Genomic DNA, 13,558 nt, shown 5'->3' with positions numbered 1-13,558 from the left:
ACAAATTACAGTGGTTGGTGAAACAACTTTTTTATTTTCCAAACAATCTCTAAGAATAATATGGTATATTGATTGAAATATATTAATATTAAATATGCTTTTTGATATGAAATAACATATACGTTATAACCAAACAGTGACTTGATGAGCTCTGCACAAGAGAAATAGATGAAACATAGATTACTTAAATAATCGTCAAAGTCAACAACAAAGAGCGGGAACCATTCAAACAGTCTAAAATCAAAAAAAAATACAAAAAAGGCAAGAAAATTGATAAACTCTATGAATTTTCGAGGTCTTCCGATTTCTTAACTAAATCGGAGCTTTGACTCTGACAATTATCATAAACCATATTTATAATATATATCAAGAAACGATTCATTTTATTTTATTTGAATAAAGATTTATAAATCACATAGCATGGTTAATAAATCATAATGATTTCAACTTCAACTATTACTTACCAACACGGTCATATTTGAACATATTAATGTAGAACTGAGAACATTTAGTTTAGATTGATTGAAAACATTGGTGATCTTAGGTGAAATCATATAACTATATAGAGTAGGGGTGGCCAAATTTTATGTATATAAGAACTACTTTTTATGTTAAATGTGTGTTGCGATAGACTTATTGTTATAGGCATAATCTAAGGGGATATTTATACACCGCATTTCAATATAAAGCGTATTCCAACGAAGTATGGGTAGATAAGTAAATTACATGATCAAAACTATTTTTCGAGATATAGGCTCATGAAGGAAATCCAGACTAAAATTTTGATAGCGGCAATTCTATACAAGCGGTATCAAAAAAACCCGATTTCCCGACACTTTTTCAAGATAGATTTTTCTCAAGATACATTTTAATACTTAATATTTCCACTGGACACATTGTACATTATTATTTTAATAAAAGAAAAACATAAAACAGTATCTATCTTTTTTTTCTATCAATGATTTATAAAATAAAATCGAATATCATTTTTCATAGAATTAATATTTAATGTAATTGTATTTTTTCAAAAAGTATAAAGAACTAAAAGAATGAACCAGTCAATTAATGTTAAAAGTAGTAACGATTTTTCAAGGAATGAAACATCTAATTTATATCATTGGGGAATTGTTTTGTTTTAATCTACGCAAATTGCAAATAATCAAAATTAAATTATTTATTAACAGATTAGAGGATTTTAGAGTGTAGATAATTTTGCAGGAACGGTAATTTCCAGGTCTTAATTTCATGTATGCTCTTATGTAAAAATTAATTTATTATACAAAAACCTTAATAAAAGTTTAAGACTGAAATTACATGAATTTGACAGGGAAAATTATAATGGCGCAAAGATTCATTTGTGAATTGCTTCTGAAACGAAACGATACCGAGCCATGAAAAGTGGTGACGAAAACAGAATTACTTACGACATTAATATGCGAATAAAACTGTGAAAGAGCCTAGAAATGTTTCGCATTGGCTTCACTAAGATGGCATCAAGGAAGGTAGTGCTGAATGGCGAATAGGAGATAAATACATCAGTATGTATTTATGTAATAGTAAGTATGTAAATAAAAATAAAATTTATCTAATTAAGCTAAAGTTAAAATTATACATTTTACACTGTACAAGTTCATACGTTTTGGTTCGCTTTATTTTTTTCCTGCGTGTTATCCAGTTGCTGTGTTGCTTCCACATTGATGTGGTGTAGTATGCTTATTTCATATTTTAAGACGAAATATTAGAGAACTACGTAAATCCATTTGATTTCGAGGTCATCGTGGAGCTCTTCGTTGGTTACCTAACGATAAGCATTGGTAATTAATCGTAACAGTTTGTCTTGGCAGCATTGTGTTATTAGTTGGTTTGATGTTTTAGTGCAAACATAGATCCAAATTGGCTCTATAATTAACTAATAAACCAATCTCTTTGAGTTTAGATCAAGAGAGAGTATCTTCTGAGTAACCAGTACAGTTGCTTGGTTTTGAGTCTAATCTGCTCTGCTTTTTATCTTTTTCAATTTAACCCACCATCAAGATGGTCTATAGTGTTATCAAATATGTCTTTTAAAATACGCAAAAGGATTTTGTGCGTCATTTCCTTGCATTATTATTTTATTATATCAATTAATTAAATATATTTGTACTTTATTTACCTAGTATACGTAACAAATAAACTTTAATTGTAATTTTAGTGGTAACAAAGTAATATTTATGGCTAGAATAATAAATAAATCATTAAAGCATTTGTATAAAATAAAATATCATTTTTCGGAGAATTATTAATTGATACGTTATTTGTAACAGAAATAGAAATAATAGATTTGTTACGGTTTCAATTCATTGGTTTCAATTAAATATATATTTTTTTAATATTAATATTATATATTTCTATTAGATAAAACTAAAATTACGTCTTTGAAACTCTGAATATAGCACATATAATAATATAACATAATCGTCCATATATATTAATAGGTGTAGTGAAAACGTCCGTCTTTTTTAAATGTATATTGCGTGGACAGAGTTCTGCGAGATTTGGTATAGTTAAGACTTACATAAAGAAGAAGTACAAATAGGTAAAATGTATATAAAATGTGTGTTACGAACGACTCAATTATTTACCATGGCACCTTCGCCATTTTCCGGTCATTAATAACGTCGTCAAACTATGAACTATGTATTGATATGCAGAAGGTAAATTGATAGTTCAAAATATAACCATGAAGTCTAATAATATTGATATTTTCAAAATATTCCATAAAATATTATTTAAAAAATGATGTATGTTGTTAATTTTTTTTATAGCACAAAAGTATTAAAACATTCTATATAAAATTTGTAGCATATTTATATCATGTGGTCTTTGGTCCAACAAAAACAGTCACGGAGAGTGGAGATTAAGAATCTGAAGTAATTTAAAATATTGTGAGTTCAAAACTCCAAGAGAAGTGTTATATTAGAATCTAAAACGTTTTAAAATTACTATCAAAATTTGATATTTTAAGAGTGAGTAAGTTTTATTACACTAATTAAGTTAATGTTTTTTTTTGAAAAAAAAAATTATGGTTAAATTTCGATCACTAAGGGATCACTAATAAAATTTTAAACTCACTATAAATTTATAGACTTTTCGCTTTGTATACGTATTTAAGGAGCAAATATCTTAAACTAATTTGTTTTCTGACTTGTTTTAATTTGTTTGTGTTGTACCTTCCCTTTATTAATTAAATTTACTTACTGATATTTGTTGTAGATCTTTTCAAAATATAAAAATGCACAGCACTATTTGGAAAGCAAACACCATAATCATGAAAACGTTGTCAGTTAATGGAGGAGGAAAGATATATCGGCTTGTCACTTTTATGTTATTATTTTATTCCCTTGACAACCGCTCCACGCGTGCTTACTAAGAATTCCCGGCACCCTATTATTTGATTGTGTGAAAAGCGGAATGGCGACTGCCAGTTTGACGGCAAAATTCCCAAGGGGTACTTAAAAATGACAATTGATGGGGAAACGAACTTAGCGACTGGGGTGAGCGGCCTAACAATTGCATAATCTCGTATTCAATATTGAATTGAATGCAAGTCTTATAACAATATGCATACAATAGTGGTGAAAATATGCATTTCGGGGACAATTAATCGTTATATTATGGATGAGGTTATTGTCCTGGATAAAATGATACTCAATATGCTTTAAGAATGTCTGTAGTATTTTTTAATTAGTATGTTATTAGCAAAATTTAACATGAAGCAAGTTATTCAGAAATAGTTGTTATTCATTAAAGTGTTGAAACAACACGTTATATTTTGTAAAAGTATAAAAAAAGATATTTTCACATAACAACAAAGATCACTAATTACAACATTTAACATTTCGTGCAATCGAGGTCAAAATATTAAGGATATTATCTTTTTTGTCGTAGTTGTTCTCAATAGCAGGTTAAGCTGGAAAAAAGTGCACCGTTATCTTTAAACCAATTTTAATTGTATTATGGATAATTACAATAGGCTAGATAAGTAATTTCTATAAACTATTTTATGGCAGTTCTCAAAATAAAAGTTGTTTCTGCAAAAAAATCCATTTTTTTGCAAGGAAAATAATTCTTGAAATAGTGTAATTTTAAATGCACACTAAAAGACTTCAAATCTGTGCGTGGCGTAGTTGTTTAGGTCGCACTGTTTGGTTTGTTGGGTACATGTCTTATTTTTACACTATTTTAATAACTTTGTGTTGTAGTTACACATTCTAATGTGTATCGATGGTGTGGGGGGTTCCTAATGTAATTAACAGGAAAATTGAGAAGTCCCCGGTTTGACACATAGATGGCGCTACTAGAATTAAATCCATATGTTTTTTAGTTAGCCCTAAGCTTCAAAAGATGCGTGTATAAATTTGACAGCTGTCGGATCATTAGTTTGTGAATTATAGCATTTTGAGTGAAGCAACTTTTGTTATTGTGAAAAAAAAGGATAAAAAAGAATTTCGCGTGTTACTTTTTAAACGGAAAAAATACAGTTGAAGCAAAAACTTGGCTTGATGCCGAGTTTCGGGGCACTACCCCCGGAAAACCAACCATGATATTATACCAACCAATCATATAAAACCAACCATGCCCTGGATTGGTATGCTAAGTTTAGACCTGGTGAAATGAGCGCCGAAGACGGTGAACGCAGTGGACGCCCAAAAGAGGTTGTTACCGACGAAAACATTTAAAAAATCCACAAAATGGTTTTGAATGAACGTAAATTGAAACTGAATGAAATAGCAGACACTCTAAAGATGTCAACTGAACGTGTACATCATATCATTCACGAATATTTGGGTATGAGAAAGTTCTGTGCAAAGTGGGACTGCGCGAGCTTTTGATCAAAAACAACTACGAATTGATAATCGGAGCAGTGTTTGAAGATGGCCTAGCGTAATAAACCCTAGTTTTTGCGTCGACATGTGACAATGGATGAATCATGGCTCCATCATGTCACTCCGAAGTCCAATCGACAGTTATCCAAGTGGACTGCACACAATGAATTCGCTCCGAAAACGTGGGAAAACCATCAACAGTGACTATTACATAGGACTCGATGTTTATTATTGGACCGTTTAAGGACGAAATAGCCGAAAAGCGGCCGCGTTTGAAGAAAATGAAATTGCTGCATCACCAAGACAATGCACCGTGTCACAAGTCAGTGAAAACGATGGCAACAATCCATGAATTGGGCTTCGAATTGCTTCCTCATCCACCGTATGCTGCACATCTGACCCCCAGTGACTATTTTCTGTTCTCAGATCCCAAAAGAATACTCGGTGGGAAAAAATTTTCGTTGAATGAAGAGGTGATCGCCGAAACTGGTATCGAAAAATTGGAGGGTCGCTATAATCAGAGTATCACCCTTGAAGGGAATTATGTTGAATAAAAAAAACTAATTTTGTCAAAAAATGTGTTTTACTATGGTAGGCCGGGGACTTTTCAGTTGACCTGTTATACTTCGGTAAAAACTCCAAACAAATTACAAAAAAGATTAGAGAAATATGGTCAAATAAAGCAAGGCGAGAATCAGCCGGTATGGGTTGAACAACCGAGATCCATTCACAGCAATAATACCATTCAAATGTAAGTAGTTACTATTTTAAGGTCCTTTGTTCCTAAGTTCCTCCTTTGTTTTGGTTTATTGTGTATATGAGTCCCTAATAATTTTTTTCTTCTTCCTGTTATCTCATAATTTGGAAAATTATATTTAACGTAATGTGATGATTTTAGTTGCGCAAATGTGCTTGAAGTCAGTATATATTCCTACAAGATACAAATACAAACCGGATTGATAAAAATCGGCTTCTATCTAACTTACTACTACTGAACGATCATAGATTCTCAAATTATCATCATAGTTTGATTACAAAAAGCCAATATCAAATATCTGGTTTCTTGCACATCAAATTATTCGATGGGCAATACTTCACCAAGTTAAAGGTAACTTGTATATATCTGATTCAACAATATGATCATGTTTTTACATCCTGGTTTGTATACATTTCGTACAATACTTACGGACAATATACTGCATATGAACACCAAAAGTCAAGTTAACTAAAAGAAACTAAGCAGAGATCTATCTAGTTTAAGAATGCATAAAAGAACGTAACGTAATATGTTAAAGCATGTCTAAAAAAAATTTTTGTAAATAATTTGATGAAGTATTACAATTGCACGTGCGTGTTATAAGTTTATAAGTTATAAGGTAATATTAAAATAAACTTCAAAATAACAATTTATACATTATATTTGCTCATATATTACAAGGTAATTTGATACAATGCCGGATACACTATTTCGTTCGACGAAGTTGCTAAAAGAAAATAAAACATTCATCATCCAATGTGTATCGTTTAAACCTTTTTTTATGTTGTAGTTACTATCAACTATGTAAAATTAAAACAATTTTCGTAGTCCCGTTAAGTACATTTGCAAATGTATCTTCAAATTATCATTATAAGATTCCACAAAATATATGTTTTCATATTTTGATTTCTATTTACCGAAAAACTAAAAAAGTAACGCAGGTTCGTTGAAAATAATGTAGTCTTTATGATGATGAGGGATAAGAAGTCCTTGCCATTGCCAGAATTAGTTTGCAAGCGATGCTTTTACTGCGTATTAAATCGCATCGGGTATATTTGTAAAAAAAATTATTGAAGCCGCACCGACAATCTTCATTTTTCAGTATGTGTAATTTCGTTGACGTCTATACCAAACAATATTTTGTACATTGAAAATGTGTTTTCAATGTGAATTTGTACTGAGTAAATCGTTTTTGTGAGAACTTTTATTTCAATTTGAAGAAGAAGGCGAGTGAAGAATGCCCCGTCGTTTTTAACACGTGAATACTAGTTTCGACGTTCTAAAAGTAGTGATTTTAACAAAGAGCATTCTGGACAGCCAAGAAAAATTGAAAACAAGGATTTGAAGGCATTATTCGATGATGATAAAACGCAAACCCCACACGCCATATTATCCAGACCTTGCTCTTCCTTATTACTACTTGTTCCGACACATGAGTGACCTGTTTGAGCAGCGGTTCACGTTTTATGAAGATCCGTAAATTGCCTGAAATAATGAAAAATTCCAATGGCTATCAATAAGCAATACTCTGAATAAAATGCATTGTGCCAATTTTTCACAATAAAACTTCAAATTTCAAATTTAAAACCAATTTATAGGCTCGAAATAGTTGGAAATTGATTTTCTTATTAATAATTTATATATCACAATTGGCAACAACGTAACAGGAATCAAATCCCTTAACGGTCATAAGTATGTTTTATTCGTGAGGAAAAAGGGCAAGGTTCATATAATGCAATTTCATTAAAAATAGATGGGGATGTATATATAATGGAATAATCAAACAAGGGTGAACCGAATTGTGACTAAAAAAATCGGGACAATGCAATGCCTAAATTTAATGTATCCAATGGGGTGAATATATATTTTATTACTTACTTTAACAGGAAGAACATTTTCAGCCATAAATATTTTACATGTCTCGGAAACATTTACGTCTTTATATTAATGACTTTATTAAAAATTAATGACGGTATGTGAACAAAAGTTGACATTTCATTTTGACACTGTATTTATCAGCAATAAAATTATATTACTTTTTTCTGTAGGGCTAAGATACTAGAATGTGAAAAGTTTGCCGAACTTTTTTTCTTATAATAGATTAAGAGAAAAAATGGGGTTTCCTAATAGATGACTTTATACTCACATCTCTACTAGGGATGCAAGGTATATACATATTATGGGTATATCCATAAGGATCTAGAACGCCGATATATCCATATTTATTTTTTAAAATAAATAAATCCTAATAGTCGTTTTATTTGTATCATCGATTATATGTTCATCGATTATATAATTCTCTATATATAAAAGATCAATAAGTAGTATTATAAAGTAAAAAATGTGTAAAATGCGTAAACAATTATGCCTAGTATTTTGTAGCAGCCATCGAACTTCATACAGGGAAAACAATAAATTTAATAGTCTATTGCCATGTAGCATGTTTCCGATTTGAGTTGGCCAGTTAGTAAGTAAGAACTCATTGCTTTCAGGATGTTTACTTTTAGATTGCCTACAGGTGCAACGATATACAAAATAAGCGCGTCCCCAATGTGGATATTATATTTTTTCTTTTTATTCATATGTTAATCATTCAGGTTCCTCAGGCCATTGTCCTTGGTCTATTGTTATATCTATTATTTATAACTGACCTACCGACCTCAAGAAACACTACTGTTGCAACATATGCTGACAATACGGCGGTTTTGTCATCACACTAGGGCCGCAATATCCGTCACAAGAAACCTAACCAAACCAAACCTAAACAAAATCGAATTGTGGTTGAAAACATGACGTCAAAAGCAGTTGAGACAAAATCTACCCATGTGACATTCACCCTTTGTAGAAGATCTTGTCCCTCAGTAAAAATGAATAATTATGAGCTCCCGCAAGCAGAAAGTGTTAAATATCTGGGAATGCAATTTGATCGGCGTTTAACATGGAAAAAAATATATAGTGACAAAATACAAACAGCTTGAGCTGTTTAGTCTCATTACCAAATCTATTGGCTGATAGGGCGTAAATTTAAATTATACTTAGATAACAAGGTTACGCTATATAAGTCAATACTTAGGCCCATTTGAACCTATGGTATGGGTATAGATACTACTAGCAAATCTAACATAGCTATCCTTCAGAGGTTCCAAAATAAAGTCATCGTCGATGCCCCATATTACGTCACCAATAAACTAATTTAGCGCGATGTCCTCTTAGAACCCATAACAAGTGTGATTCAAAGTGTTACTGCATGGTACTCTGAAAGACTGTTGAATGTGAAAGTAAGTTAAATGCGCGAGGTCAGTGGAGTGCGTAAGCTCAAACGCAGACTACCATACGAACTGATTAATAGACACATAGAGTGATATATTATAATTTCTAAAATAAGATAATAGAATAGTATTTAGAATGAGTTAGAATAGTATCTAGAATAAGATTCAGATTATAAGTTTGTACAGCAGATCACACAGGTCACAAGTTTAATTAGGTTAGTTGTAACGAATTTGATAAGGGGATGAAAAGAATCAATTATCCGATATATTGTTGCATCACTTACTTCGTATCGATATTTTAACTTTTTTTAATATTGATAAATATCAATATTTTATCGATTATCCGATATATCGTTGCATCACTAATTTCTACTAATACTAATTGAGCAAACCCATACTATGGCACATTTGAAAGGCGACAGTCCATAGAATATTCTATTTTAAAAAAATAATGTCATTTATTTACTCAGTCAAAAGTTTTTCCGCTTTTGAAATGTTGATTCCAGAAGGTCACTGTAAATATTTTGTTATTTTACATCATATTATTCAGTGCAGGCTTATCCAAATTCTGTGGTATTTTAGGCACAGCTAGAATTAGTTGGCTCATTTTGGTTCCGGAAAATAAATCAGGGCGTTCCTGATCCTGAGAAAGCTCTGTGCAATGTAGGTGCCACGCGAGCTGACTTTTACCCAAAAACAACGACGAATTGATGATTCGCTAGGGTTGCTATAATCAGTGTATCACTCTTGATTATGTTGAATAAAAAAAAACTAATTTTTTAGCCAAAAAAATGTGTTTTACTATGGTAGGCCGGGGACTTTTCAATTAACTTGTTATTACTTTGGCGGTAAATGCCACTTCTTTCTTCTTAACTTCTTAACCTTACTGAATCTAGTATTTAAACTCCCATACTTGCCACAATTAGGTCCCGTTGTCATATCCTTGTCGAGCCCTGGCACGGACTTCAAACAGATTTAACAAATCACTTCGCACTCGCACACAACTAATGGAACCATTATAAGACGCCTGAAAAAGTGTAATAACTTTTAGGAAAACATGATCAGCTTCCAAAGCTGCCCAAAATGAGGGCCAATGTATGCAATCGAAAGCAGAGCGAAAGTCTAATACGTTTTTCCATCAACTGACGTAGAGCGAAAATCCTGTCGACGCAAACTCGGTTGAGTTTAGACTCTGGGTTTTAGACCCAGCTGTTCTTCTTGGCTTGTCTCCTCGCAAGCTCTTGGAAAAATGTACCAAAATTGTATATTATGCAATATGTATTGTTATTGTTGTTATGCATTATTGCAATTGTGTGTTATGCAATAAATATGAATTGACAAAACGTGACCAACAATGGCTGTGAGTCCATTAAAAAACTCTCTAACAATTATTATGTCTAACTGTCTGACGTAAATTCCCTTCACGGTTTTCCAAAATTATTTTATACGTTTTTATATCTTTCAGAGCAACTGCGGGACGAAAAAATTCGGCATCATCGGTGTTTGTATAATTGATTTAAGACTACTAATTTTAAACTCAACGGTTCTACTACAATGTATTGAATTTGTTCTCGTCATATAGTCGAAAGCCAAACAAAAATCAATAAAAACGGCTATCGCAGCTTTCTACATCTAATTCGTTCCTCCATAAACTTACAAACTGCCTACAAACTATCCACACAACCATTATTCGGTTAACATCCTACCTGCTCTTGGTTTATTTCTTTAAAAGTTTCATTCATATAATTTTCGTAAATACCTGATTTGTAAAATATATATGGGTTATAAAATTGTCTGATTTGTGAAATGAATTTGAACTTACTTGCTTTATTCTACCTTCTATGTTGGAATTGAGGAAATTAAATCCTTTTCAAAGAAGGCTTTAAAACTTATTCCAAAAATCGAAAAAATGCAGAATAAATAAAAAAATAACCTATTTGCTTTTTGTTTTACTACTTTTTATCCCGGTATTTTATTCTCAGTATATATAATATATTATTTTTATTATAACAACAATTATTTATTCAACATAATTACTAATTAGTGGTATGAAATAATAATTAATAAATCAACTGAGCGAAAAGAATACTGTATTAGCGCTTCCAGCACTACAAAGGGTTTACAATCATTCTTTAAAAGCTAGATACCAGAAAAATCTGGAACATATTTGGATTCCACATGATTTAACCATCAAATTGATATGAACCATATTTGTAGGACTGTAAAGTTAAAAATTGCGAAAAGTATTGTTCCAAAATGATAATTATGAAAATGAGATTGTTAATAAAATTGAATTGAAGAACGAAGTAAAATTTATTACAATTTAAACATTTTTAATTATACAGCAAGATTATTCATGTAATTTATGAAATACCTATATGCAATGCAATATATATGTAACATAAGATTACAATATTATTATATATCTATAAAATATAATATATAATATCTATTATATATCTTTAAAAATATTAAGTGATTTTTGGTAGTAGCTAAGATAAGCTTGTAGTAGTAAATAAATGTATAGTAATATTTACAATATATTTAATTTTGTTTTTTAGTTACTGTCTATCTTAGCTACTAATTAATTTTTATTAACACCCCCATAAAAATTTGGTCTTTAATTTTAAGAGAATGAATTTTAACAAGTAGCCAATATGATAAATATCTGAGTGAAATTGTCAGTTCGAATATACCATTTTATATTTTTAATTTTTATAACGTATTGCCCATAAGCAAATAAATTCATAATCCATTATTGTCTACGATGTCAATAGGGAATTGAGCGAATCTATAGCTATTCATTACAATACCTGGTTTTAAATATTGATAAAAAAAAAGTAAATTAAACTTATTTCGATGAATAAACTGAAAAATCTATAAAGGTAAAATCAGTACTTAAAATAATGTATAATAATCAAATAAGAATAGAAGCAAATCGTTTATAAAACGAATTAACGCCTTATTCAATGCATAAACTCCAAATATTCGACCTGTTACACACCTTTTCGGATATAACTAGTGAACTGGTCAGACAATATGACGACACGATAAGAGAATGGTTCCCTTTTTACAACGATGGATAGTTTAGACAGAGAGAACACTACATGGGAACTTCTCAAATAGATGGAGAGTTGGTAATTGTTTGTTTACACTTAATTTTCTGTCGTTTTTCGGAAGGTATAATAAGTTGGTGTATAGTCAGAGCCGTACCCAATCATTTATTTCTTTAGATTTGTAACTATTCTATTTATTTTGTGAAACAATAATAATTTCTCTCTTGGTTACTAATAATAAATATAAATAATTTATTCATTATTAAATTTGCGTTTATTAATTTTTCTGCAATTTAATAGGCTTTTGATTTTTGATATTTTAGCTGCTATATGTTATTTAGTTTGATTTATTTAATTAGTTGGCTAAGATTAAGCATTTACAGAAACACCAGCCTCATTCAGCAATGTTGAATAAATAGATACTAATATTAGTAGTAGAATAAATAGATATAAATAGAATACTAACATTTATATGTAATGCTATGCTACGAATTAATTACTTCCCTAGCATTTGGAAAGTAGCTAAAATACTAATGATTCTTAAACCAGGAAAAATACCAGAAGATGTGACCTCCTACCGGCCTATAAGTTTATTACCGATAATCTCGAAAGTTTTCGAGAAACTGTACATCAAGAAGCTAAACTATATAATAGAAAAATCCTAAATGCCTAGACCTAAATGCCAAAAGATATTGTTCGGCTGCTTTTCTAGATATATCTGAGGCTTTTGATAAAGCATGGCATACGGGCTTGCAGGTTCAACTAAAGAAACTTGTCCCTCATCCGGACTACCAGTTACTAAAATCGTATCTCACTGATAGACATTGATTGTAAATCAAATAAACAAACCCACCTGGATCAAATACAATTATGGTTGAAGACATTGCGCATTAAAGTCAATGAAATAAAATCCACCCATGTAACGTTTATCCTGCGTAGAAGAACATGTCCACCAGTGAATATCAATCATCATCAACTCCCCCAAGCAAGTTAAATATCTTGGTTTGTACCTAGATCGATGCGTAACCTGGAAGAAGCACATACTCTATAAACGAAAACAACTTCGTCTGAAATTATATCAAATGTATTGGCTCATCGGGCGCAAATCCAAGTTATCATTAGATAACAAGGTGTTGCTGTATGAGTCTATACTCAAACCTATTTGGTCATATGGAATCCAAGTATGGGGTACCGCTAGCAAATCTAATATATCCATCATTCAACGGTTCCAAAATAAAGTGTTGCGTGCCATTGTTAATGCTACGTACTAAATTTCAAATAAAGTGATACAACGCGATATTCCTCTAGAACCTATAACGAGTGTAATTCAACGTGTTTGTGTGAAGTACTTCGAAAGAGTGTCGGTACATTGGCATGTACCGACATTACAGTACATTGGTACTCGCTAATCAGCTAAATATGCGACGTGATAGTGAAGTGCGTAGACTAAAACGTTTAACAACACCTGATCTGATTACTGGATATATATAAACTTTAGAATAAGATTAATTAATTAAGATAATATTTTATACAGAAGATCGCTTAATGAAGTGATTTTCTGCATGCCATGTAAATATAATATAGACATAAGAAATACTTATTGCCTATAGG

General features: G+C 31.1%; 2 protein-coding genes across 6 annotated transcripts in view; one reads left to right on the top strand and one right to left on the bottom strand.

Annotated features, from left to right (window-relative positions):
- Window positions 1–13,558, top strand: part of LOC143198081 (uncharacterized) — a 141,050-nt gene that overhangs the window by 78,364 nt on the left and 49,128 nt on the right. The window lies entirely within an intron of this gene.
- The window catches only part of LOC143197716 (glycoprotein 3-alpha-L-fucosyltransferase A), a 125,801-nt gene that overhangs the window by 77,322 nt on the left and 34,921 nt on the right, over window positions 1–13,558 (bottom strand). The window lies entirely within an intron of this gene.

The sequence above is a fragment of the Rhynchophorus ferrugineus genome, unplaced genomic scaffold (assembly GCF_030347505.1).
Source record: "Rhynchophorus ferrugineus isolate W39M unplaced genomic scaffold, kcgeb_rfMv2 rfM1, whole genome shotgun sequence".
Taxonomy (NCBI): Eukaryota; Metazoa; Arthropoda; class Insecta; order Coleoptera; family Curculionidae; genus Rhynchophorus; species Rhynchophorus ferrugineus.
Note: the sequence above shows the minus strand (reverse complement) of the source record. Positions and strands in the feature narration are given on the sequence as shown.